Genomic DNA, 12,059 nt, shown 5'->3' on the forward strand with positions numbered 1-12,059 from the left:
AATTCTTATACAATTTGAATATCAAGGTATGCCATCATCAGATATATCATTTGATAATATATTCTTCCATGCATTAGGTTGTCTTTTAGTTCTATTGATGGTTTCATTTGCTATGCAGAATCTTTTTAGTTTGATGAAGTTACATATGCTTACATTTGCTTTTGTTTCATTTGTTCAAAGTAACATATCCAAAAAGATATTACTAAGACTGGTGTCAAATAGTTTATTACCTATGTTTTCTTTTAGGAGTTTTATAATTTCAATTCCTACAATGAAGTCTTCAATTCATTTTGAGTTTACTTTTGCATATGGTGTAATAGAGTGCTCCAGTTTCATTTTTTGCATATATCTGTCCAGTTTTCCAAACACTGCTAATTGAAGAGACTGTGTTTTTCCCAACGTACATTCTTATCTCCTTTGTAATAGATTAACTGACCATGTAAGTAAAGTTTTTTTCTTGGAGTCCATTTTCTGTTTCACTGATCTGTAAGTCTAATTTAGTGCCAGTAGCATATAATTTAAATTATTATAGCTTTGCAGTATAGTTTAAAATCAGGGAGCATGATACCACCAACTTTGTTCTTTTTCCTCAAGATTGCTTTGACTATTTATGGTCTTTTGTGGTTCATTACAAATTTATAATTAATTGTTGTAATTCTATTCAAAAAGGGCTCTTGCTATTTTGATAGGGATTTCATTGAAACTATAGATTGCAATGGGTAATATTTAATTATATTAATTTTAATTATATTATCAATTTAATTAAAATTTTTATTATATTAAATGGTCATTTTAATTATATTAATTTTTCCAAATAAGCATGATATGTCTTTCCATTTATTTCTGTTCTCAATTTATTCAATGTCTTATAATTTTCAGAGTACAAGTAATTTACTTCCTTGGTTAAATTTATTCCTATTTTTTATTGCACTTTTTTCCATTACTGTTTATCCCTCTTATACCCTTTCCCTTCCCACAGTCACCACACTGTTGTCCATGTCCATGAGCCCTTTACTTTTTGCTTGATCTCTTCACTCCCTAGCCCTGCTAGAACTGTCAGCCTGCTCTCTGTCTATGATTCTGTTACTATTTTGCTTGTTAGTTCAGTGTGTTTATTAGATTGCACTTATGAGTGAATCCAACAACTATGGGATATTTACATAATGGACTACCCAGCCATAAAAGACAATAAAATTTTACCCCTTGCTGTGCATGGGTGAACCTGGAGAACATTATGCCAAGTTAAATAAGCAGCCAAAGACAGAAAAATATCCCTGTTTTTTAATATGCTTTAACACTCTCCAGTTCCATCCATGCTGTCACAAAGGGTAGGAGTTCCTTCTTTCTTTCAGCTGTGTTGTATTCTATTGTATCTTTCTTTATTTTTGATGTCCAAACACTGTACTACAATATGTCTTATTGTAGAACATTTGGTATAATTTTTCCTGAAATAGGGTATTTCCTTTAAATTTGTTGATTCATGTCTTTATTTCTCATAAGTTTAATTGGATTGTATATTTCAATGATTTTCTGTTCCATTATTTATAATTTCATTTTGGGGTGGGATAATTTATTTATGAATATTTTTAGTCCCCTTTGCTTCTCTCTGATTACTTATTTTTTTATTTCTATTCCATTTTGTTCATTCTATTCATCCACATTTTTATTTAGTATGGTGTTTATATTCTTATTTACAGCTTTCAATTTTGTCTTCATTCCATTCAATTTTGTCATCAATTTTGCTTCTATTTTTTCTTGACCTCTTCCAACTGTTATTTCATCTTCTTTAGTGCTTTTGCCATTTCTTTTCTGACTTTTTGCATTTTATCATTTTGATATTTTTTAAAGAGTTTTTTCCAGAGTGTTGTTTTTTTGAAAATCTATTGTGTTTTGGTGGTCAAATTCTTATCTGCTTCTGCTTCAATAGCTTTTTGTTGTTGTTGTTCTGGTGAGTGTTTTTTTTTTTTGTTAGTCATTCTCATGTTTCAATTTCTTTCTCTTTTTTATTATAGATCTGTGGTGCTCCTTTTTTGTGTGTGACAATTTATCTTTGAATGAGGTAAGTTTTTCATGGACTATAAATATTCTCCTTTAATCTTTACTTCTCCATAGCACATGGAGATAGACAAATGTGTATTGTTCACAGCAAATGTCTCCCTTTGCCTCTCTCATCAAGGCAAACAGATGTTTCCTGCCAATATGACTTGACTATGTGATTTTTTTAATGTTTCATAATCTTTATTTACTTCTTGGAACCAAAGTGTGTCCAAAAGAATACCTTGTTTCCATTTTTGCAAAAAAGAGATTTGGGGTTTTCCTGTAGGTTTATACCCCTCCCTGTGGTTGTGAACTTTGTCAGCTTGTCTCAAAATCTATGATAGAGTTGTGCTATTGCCACATCTTTTTATACTTCTGAACTATCCCCACAGCTTTCAATTATATTTAGAGTTTCATGTATTATCTGTTTTTTCAAAGAATGCTTCTTGTTGCATTACTTTTTAGTTGTTTTCAAGAGAAGATGACAATTCATGAGTACATCTTAAGCATTATTAGAATATGTAATTAACTTCCTGGTAGTATAAGATTTTAAAAAATATATGATAGAAATAAAGATAGGCTTCATTCCCCTAAATAACAGAAAAATATATAATTAAGTCTCACAGTTGGTAGATAGTTAAAATGTTATTTTGATACTAGCTCTTTCAGATTTTGTCGTCAGTTTCTGTTCTCAGTAAAACAGTGTATTTCTAAGTAAATTCACTTTTCACAAAGACGTCATTGAAGAAGCTGACTACTGGACACAAAAATAAGCGTTAAATATTTGGTTGTGAGGTTTTGTACCTTGTCTGATAATATTAGCATTCTAAGGACATTGACAAATTTAATCTAAATCCCAAGAGATGTTGCCAAGGCAATTTTCCATTATACCTATGAAAATAGCTGATAGTTCCCAGAAAAAAAGCAGGTGATTTCAATATCTGAATTTTTTATTGATCTACTAAAGTCTTATTGATACAGAGAAATCTGATTATAACAGATAACTGGGGAGAAGTAGGGACGGGCAGTAGGAGGAGTTTACCAAGGCAATTGTGGGCAGTTTAGGACAGGATTGGCTGAGAAGCTGAATGCCTCCAAAGCCAATGGAAATAAAAAGTGGGTGGGCTCTTTGGTTCAGGGAGAGCTCTCTGGCTCCAGTTCCTGTTCTGGCTCTCTGCCTCTCAGATTCACTCTCAGGTTCTTATTCCTCGGGATGCCTGGATAATAGTGCTGCTGCTGTGTGCATTTCCCAATGGATAGTATTTTGGATGGGAAGGAACTCCAGACAGAGCCGAGGAACAGGCTGGCCTGGTAGAGGGTGGCAGGTTTATTCTTTGAGTGTTCTAGAGGGAACAGTCTCTGATGCAGAAGCCTGCCATTCTTCCAAAACTGTGTAGTTTTTGTATATTACATTGGTTTTAGTTTGTAAAGTAACTCTATTGAAACAAGATAACTAAAAACAAGGAAAAGCTAGAACTCAGGTATAGAGTTCAGCCTTAATTGATAGGCTTATGTGATTAAACCTGTGACTTGGTAGGTTTTAGTAACTGCTTTTGAATAAAGAGGGCTTTCCTTTATCACCAAACATTTGTCTCTGAAACTTTTGCCTAGAGTGTGGCAGCAGGCAGCAGAACCCACGCTGTTTGGAAACATTATCATTGGGACTGGGGTATTCAAGGCCTTTAAATCAAACGTCTCGTACGTCTAACTTTTGTTTTGATTATTGAAGAGGTAATGATGAGAAAGAAATGGATGTCAGGTAAGGATATCTAACTGAAGTTGCACTGATTGTAGGAAGGACAAACTCTCCACCACAATATAAATTATACTCCTGTTTTAGAGATAATAAAAATACTTATTACGGTTTGCTCTAAAAGTTAAGCATTGCCATTAAATAATATGGAAATAATTTTTGGTTTTATTGGCACATGGAATATATTATTTATATGGCAAAAGAGACTCTGCAGATATGATTAAGTTAAGGATTTTGAGATAGAGACATTATCCTGGATTATGCAGGTGAGCAAGTATGATCATAGGGGCCCTCATAAGGAAAAGAGTTAGGAAGGTCAAAGTTATAGAAGGATATGACAGAAGCAGAAATGAGAGAAGGGGAGACTGAAAGATGCTTTGTTGCTGACTTTGAAGATGGAGAAAGGGGTGATGAGCCAAGAAATTCAGAAGACCTCCAGAAGCTGGAAAAGGGGAAAAGAAAAAAAAGGAATCTCCAGAAAGACCTAGTCTTGGTAACCCATTTTGGGCTTCTGACCTATAGAATTATAAGAGAATAAATTTGTATTATTTTAAGGCACTAAATTTGTGGTAACTTATTATAGCAGTAATAGGAAACTGATATATCTCACTACAGCTTTTTTTTAATAAATGTTAGTATGTATTGGCATTAATGCTCTCATAGCTCTTCTATTTCAGAAATTTTGTACTTCTTCTTGAGGTTTTCTTTTTCCAAAAACTCTTTAAAAATAGCCAGTATGTTCCACTTCCATTTTTAGTACTATCACATTAAATTTGTTGATTAGCTTAAAAATATTTGACATTGTTTATAATATCGAGTATCAAAATTCTAACCAACTTTTTGATGAATGTGTCTGTGAAGTGCAGATCATACAGTACCTCGAAGTTATAAGGGCAACACTCAGTTATCGACACAGTCATAAAATGAAGATTAATCCCCTAACAAGGTATAAACAAAGTTTCTTAAAACAGAAAAATAAAAAGGTTCTTGGATCCAGAAACGAGGTTTGGATCCTAGGATCCAAAGGATCCAAGGATCTGGAAGAAGGAATTCTGCTTCAAGACTGTCAAATACAAAATTTCTGCATAAGTTTCCAGTTTGCCAGCCTGCATTAACAATTTTAGACTTGCCAGCCCTAATAATTACTTGAGCTGATTCCTTAAAATAAATCCCTCTTTTTCATATATTTATAAGACATGAAATATACATATTTCTCCAGATAAAAACAACCAAAAGGAAACACCTGTTCTCTTATTAGTCCTGTTTCTCTGGGAAACCCTCACTAATACAAAGTTTTTTGTATTATATAATGGGTTTAATGAATTAATATTTCTGAATTTATAGAATTTAGTAATTTTCCAAATGGCCAAAACTTGGACCATGTAAGGATGTGAATTCTCTTATGTAAGAATGAACTTTCTATCTATAGGGCATAAGAAATTAGAAACTTAAGGTGAAGATGGCAAGGGTACATTTCTTGCAGACTTTAGTTCTCTGGACTCTAATGGTCCAGGAATTCCAGGTGAAATGGAGCAGTTCTATAGACTAAAACCCCAAGATACTTCTTAGGCTCTTGTATCTTCTAACAACATAATGTATTTTGTGTTTTATATGCTTTGTGTATCTTAAGAACACAGCTATTTTTAGATGATATGCTGAAATATCATCTAATGTAGAACTTTACTTTTAGAGCACAACCGTCAGTCAGAATACTTGTGGCTTAATTCTAGAGACTCATATTCTTGGGTAATGTTAGGGATCTCTAGTACATAACACACCAAGCAAGAAACCCAGTTTTTCAAGTAATGTTCACCCTAATTTACAAATAATATTACAATCATGGTAACAAGAAATAGCAAAGTCAGTAGAGAATTTAAGCTTTTTCCCCTCAGTTTTTTAAGATATAATTAACATGCAACATTGTATAGTTTAAGCAGGGTATAAAATGTGGTGATTTGATACATATATATATATATATTATAAAATAACTATCACAATAAGGTCATTTGACACATTTATCCACTCACATACATTTTTCGTTTGCATGGTGAGACCATTTAAGATTTATTTTCTTGGTAGCTTTTAAATATATAATGCAGCAGTTGTTAACTGTGCACTAGACCACAGTCACTATGCTGTACATTAAATCCCTGGAATTTATTGATCTCATAACTGGAAGTTTTGTACCTTTTGACCAAAACCTTCTCATTTCCCCACCCCCAGCCCCTGGCAACTACCATTCTACTTTCTCTGAGGATTATAGCTTTGATTGGTGAACACAGATGAGAAAAGAAGCTAACAGCTAATGATTTCTGGAACAATCAGAAAGCATACACTTTAATCAAGAATTTTGAAATTTGAGATCAAGTCATAAAAGAATTTAGGGGAAATTAAGACATTTGCTTTGATTTTGCTAAAGATTTTAACAGAATGCAGTTTGAGGATATGCAAGAGTGTCACTGTGACAGGACATAGCTGAGCAGTAGCCATTCTTAGATAGGAGCTGGACAGTAGCCATTCTCAGACAGCAACCATTCCCGGATAAGCAGTTATCTCAAGGTCGTACGCTAACCCCCACTTTCAGCAGCTGCACTCCTTCCCCCTCTTTCTTTGCCTCTGTAACAAGAATATAAATCAGCCCCAGTCTAAAACTCGGGGCCCAGATTTTGGAATTCATCTCCTCTGGGTCCTCATGCATGAATAAACTCCATTTCGTAAACTCCCATGCCGTCTGAGTCGTCTTTTCCATAACATCATTAAGATTTCACCTGAAGTAGTAAGAGAAACCCATTTTGCATGAGTAATGAGGCTTGTGGTTTGGAGTCAGTGGGTTGAAGAGCCAAAGGCTACAGGAAAGATAACTGCAGAGGTGTCAGTAGTTCCAACTTGAAAGGCTTTTAAGAGGATTAAGGGGCCATATTTAACATCAAGCCTTGTTTTCCCAAACTGTTTTAATTATAACTCATGTTATAAGTGAATTTACCTTATTTGAAGAGGTAACTTTCTAGACTTTCCTAAAAATATTTTATTAAAGAAAAGTGTTCCAAAGTAATCAATGTCATTAACTCAACACTCTCTGTAAGACATAGGGACAGTTAAAAAATTATTTACAGAAAATGATTGAGTCCAGAGGCTGCATAACTGAGACTATGGAATATCAGGAGAGAGGTCATAACGTTCAGGACCTCAACCAGGGGTGTGCACTCTGCACCTTATTGTCAAATCTCCCATGCTCTTTCTTGTCTGGACTACAAGCTTCCTTATAGCTCTGTGTTCAATTCTGTAAACCATCTAATGTTCTTCCAATAAGTTCTGAAATTAGCCAGAATCCAATGCTGGATCTTGCAACCAAGAATTCTCATTTTTTGTTTGTCTGTTTTTTCTTTTCTTTTTAAATTACAAGCAGCCTTTAAAAAGAAACTTGTTGATACTATTATAGATGTCCCCCATTGCCCCCTTCCCTGTTCTTCTCTGACCAGGCCCTGTCTCCCCACCCCCTAGCTTTCACCACATTGTTATCTGTGTCAGTGGGCTATGCATAAATGCATATATGTTCTTTGGCTAATTTCTTCCAGTCCCTCTGTTTCTTTCTTAATCATCTACTTTCTACATATATTATTTTTTAAAAATTTAACCTTGGCCATTCAAATGACTGTATAAGTTTTTGTGGATTTTATAGATATGTAACCATTATTAGTACATTTCCTAGAGCAAAATGTCTTTCACATCCCAAACTGACTTTTAAAATAACCTTGGCTAAGATTAGTTATATTTTTCAGTTAGGAGTTCCTGAATCATATTAGCAGAGTTTTTTATATGAAGAAAATTAAGCATATAAAAATAACTTCTTTCAAAGTCTAGCTTTCTTACTAACTTCCTAGCTAAGCTTTTGTCTTAAAATGCCTATTATCTCAGTTACGGAACTATATATAGGAGTTCAAATTTTTATCAGGTGATGAAATGTCAGCTTCTTCAGAGAACAGATTTGCAATAACCCATCTGATAATGGTATAATTTTTTTTAAAAAGTTGTGAGATTTCAAAATAAAAGATAAGAGAAAGTATTTAAATCCTTTCACCATATTATTTTAACACAGTGGCATATTTACCTAATAGAAGGTTTTTAAGAGCAATTCTAGTTTCCATAAAAGCCATTTCTTATGTGCAAACTGTAATTACTTTGGATTTGCTGTAGGTCACATCTCATTCCCTAGCTTGCTTACAAAGAAAATTGTGTCTGGAATTTAGAACTTTCAAAATTGTCATTGAAATTGTTCACCTCTTCCTAAGAGAAGAAATTCTCTCTTGAATTGATTTGACTAGAAGCCTAACATAGGTGGAAGTTGTTAAAGATCATCTCAAGGTAACATAGCCAATCAGTGGCAAAATCAGAGTTTAAAAATAGGTTTCCTGATTCAAGGCCATGTTCTTTTAATAGCAAAACTCTGTTTTCCTTTAGTTATCACCATTTTAGAATATTTCACTAAAAATTAACTCCTGACACATACCATTGCAGGGACATATTCCAATTACTTTCTTTTTCCTAGTTTAGTGCACTTCTTGATTTTCAGTTCCTTATTAGGACTTATGTTAGTTCAATTCTAAAGCTGAGTTTTTGTTTTAATACTAACATCAAAAGAAATTAAAGACAATAATTCAACCTGCTTGAGTGCTTACTGATAATATTTGGATGCTTCTTAAGAGCATTTTCAAACTAACAACAGACTCTCATTGTCTTTCATTTATTAAACCAATATTCATGAGCAATGACTATGGGCCAGGAACTGCTCTTGGACTAAGGGTGCCTGGGGGAGGAAAACAAACACAAATCTTTTCTTTTATGAAACTTACCTTTTAACAATTAAAGATAGATGATAAACAAAATAAGATCCTTTGGATAGTTTTAGATGGAAGAACAACATGATCTGGCTAATATTTAAAAATAATTCTGAGTATTGTGTGTAAAAAAGACTCAAAGGGCTTTGGAGAAAGCAAGAATAGAAGCAAGAATACTAGTTGAAAATATGTTAGTATAACATAGGTGTGAATGATATGATAGCAGTAAAGGTAATAAGAAGGTTAGATTTGGGAAATGTTTTGAGGGTAGAACCAAGAGAATTTTCTGACAGATGAGGTGTATGGTAAGAAATGAAGAGAATTCAAAGCTACATCCAAGGATTCTAGGTAAACAACGGATGTTGCTTTCAACTGAGATGGAAAATAATGTGACAGAAACAAATTTTGTAAAAATTTTGTACAACAAAATTTTGTACAACAGACTAAAAAATAGAATAAGAACTATTCATAACCGAACTATTCATAATAGAACTATTCTATTCATAGAATAAGAACTATGATCTATATCATAGATCAGTGATATATATCTCCACCTATGTCTTTCCAGTGAGCTGACAACAAAACAGACAGGGCTCTAAATAAGGAGAGTCAAAATTCTGGAAGTTAGAATAAGATATTTGGCTTTGAAAGACATTTATTCAGAGCCACAGAGAGCTTCAAACCAAAGATCTGGAATGTAGATAAAGTAAAACAGAACTTCTAATAATTCCACTTTGTAAATGATTTATTCATTCATTCCCTCACTCATGTACGTACACTTCACTCAGTTGCTCATTCATGAGGGCAACAAAAACAAATAAAGAAGTCCTTTCCCTCAAGGTGGAGAAATACAAAGATGCCAACAAAAATAAATTCCTCCCTCCTATTGATTGCACCTTATAAAATAGATTTTTTAACCCAAAATAATAAATAACATATTTGAGGTGGATACATAAATTACATACAAATATTTTAATGTTTATAATTACAATGTGATTGTAACCTTTAAAATATTAATTCAAACCTTCTGAATCTACTAGAACTCTCCTTAAATAGACTACTATCATTTGATTTCTTTGGCTGCATTAGCATTTGACTTCATTAGTTTCCTAGAGCTGCTGTAGAAAAATACCAAAAACTCTGAAGCTTTAAACAAAAGAAATTTATTGTCTCACAGTGAAGCCGGAAGTCCAAAATGAAGGTGTTGGCCAGGCCATGCTCCCTCTGATGATGGTAGGGAAGTACCTGTTCCAGGGCTCTCTCCTAGCTTCTGAAGGTTCTTTGCTATGGCACCATAACTCACATGGAAAAAGTCACATGGCATTCTTATATGTGTGTCTGTGTCTAAATTTCTCCTTTTTATAAAAACACCAGTCACATCAGTTTAGGGTCTTATTCTACTCTAGTATGACTTCATCTTAACTAGCTACAACTACAATGACTATACACCACATTCTGAGGTCCTGAGGGTTAGGACTTCAATATACAAATTTTGAGGGGATGCAATTCAACCCATAATGCATTTACAATATTGTTGATACCAAGTGATTACCTAAATTATTACTGTTTCTTGACATGAGGCTCGTGGACACTGCAACAGCAGATTTCTTCTCCATATTCAAAGGGTCTCAAGTTTTAAAAATGAGGATGTATAGAGACTTCTACTTTATACAGAGCCATGGGGTGGTAATATTAGAAGAAATTTAGTTCTTTTATTGAGATATTATAGTTTTTTAATTGTGACTCCACTCTAAGGTCAAACACATCAAAATCAAATCTTAGAATAGTCAAGCTTACCCTTAGCCTGGAAATGAAAGAGAGCATCTGGAGTAAAGCTGAGGCAGTAAACAAGAAGTGAGATTAACAACTCAAATATGCATACTATTTAGCCTAGTAAACACCCAGTAGGTAGGAGTCAGAGTGAGGTGAACTAGAGCACAAGTGGAGCTGAAATATCAGAGAGTAAAGACATTGGTGTTGGAACTTAAACTCTAGGAACACCTAGAGTTCTCTCAACGGATTGTTCTTCTCCCCCTGATGTGATCTCCCAGGCCAAAGCCTTAGCCTGGGACCCATACACTTCTTTAATTGTTGGATCCACATGGAATCATCTGGGGAATCTGTACTAGAGTCTTGAGAGTCTGATGAGTAAGTTAAGTAGTATCACAATATAATAGGCCTGAAAGGTCTCTGTCTGAGGGCACAACATTCATTTTGGAAAGGAGGTGGGGTTTAACAGTTGTTCTCTCAGTGGTTACAATATGATGTTTAAAATTGTTGAACTTAAATATAAAAATATGACAAGTATTTTGGTTCATCCCATTGTTCCTAAGATATTTGGAAAAAGAATTTTTCAGGTACTTTAAAAGTCAGAGGTAAGACCAAAATATACCTGTTACAATACTAAAAATATAATACAACCTACCTTTTATATGTAAAGTAATTTATGCAGGGTAAGATATAATAAAAATAACAATATAATTCTATACTGTTAATAAAAAACCCACTAAAAATAGTCTGGCCAAAAATGAAGTGTAGGTAGATATGCTTCACTTTCTCGCACAACCAAAACAAGGGTAACAATGAATTTAAAACAAAAAATAGCCAGAACTTCCAGAAAGTCAAATTGTATGGAGATACAACAGTCAAGGATTTAAAGAAGAGCATTCATCCAGACTGGTAGGAGAGGTGGAGATAGGAAGCTGAAGTGGAGAAAACATGTAGCAAGAAAATAGCTGTTGGTCTGGGGTTCCCACATTAGTATATGAATAAGCCCAGAGGAGCTACTCATTCGCAAGACAAACCATGCAACCCAGAGATCCAGGGCAAGGAAAAAGAAAGCCTCAAAAGCTCTGGTTTTAAAAATCTATGGGGTTTGCAGGAGTGGGAGAAACTGCCAGTCTCACAGGAAAGTCCTTTGGAGAGGTCCAAAGCATACTTGGACATACACAAGCCCACCCACCTAGGAACCAGCAACTGAAAGGACACAATCCACTTGAAGGAACCCAGGGAGGTGACAGAAAGTGGGGTGAGAGCCAAGAAAGCTGCATTGTTCTCTCCCCTCCCCCTCCCTCACATACAGCACTATGACACACCAAAGTGGGTTGCTCCACCCTGTCGAATACCTAAGGCTCTGCCCCTCACAATGTAACAGGTGCAATGAGGCAAAGAACTATGGCAAAAATGAAAGAACAGATCAGAACTCCAGAAAAAGAACTAAGCCATGAAAAGATAGCCAACATATCAGATGCAGAATTCAAAACACTGGTAATCAGAATACTCACAGAAATTATTGAGTATGGCCACAAATAGAGGAAGAAGTGAAGGCTATGCAAAGAGAAATACAGAAAAATATAGGACTTCTGGCAAGATGGAGGAATAGGTGGATGCACCGTACCTCCTCGCACAACCAAGATTAGAACAACAACAATTTA

The sequence above is a fragment of the Phyllostomus discolor genome, chromosome 7 (genome assembly GCF_004126475.2).
Source record: "Phyllostomus discolor isolate MPI-MPIP mPhyDis1 chromosome 7, mPhyDis1.pri.v3, whole genome shotgun sequence".
Classification (NCBI taxonomy): Eukaryota; Metazoa; Chordata; class Mammalia; order Chiroptera; family Phyllostomidae; genus Phyllostomus; species Phyllostomus discolor.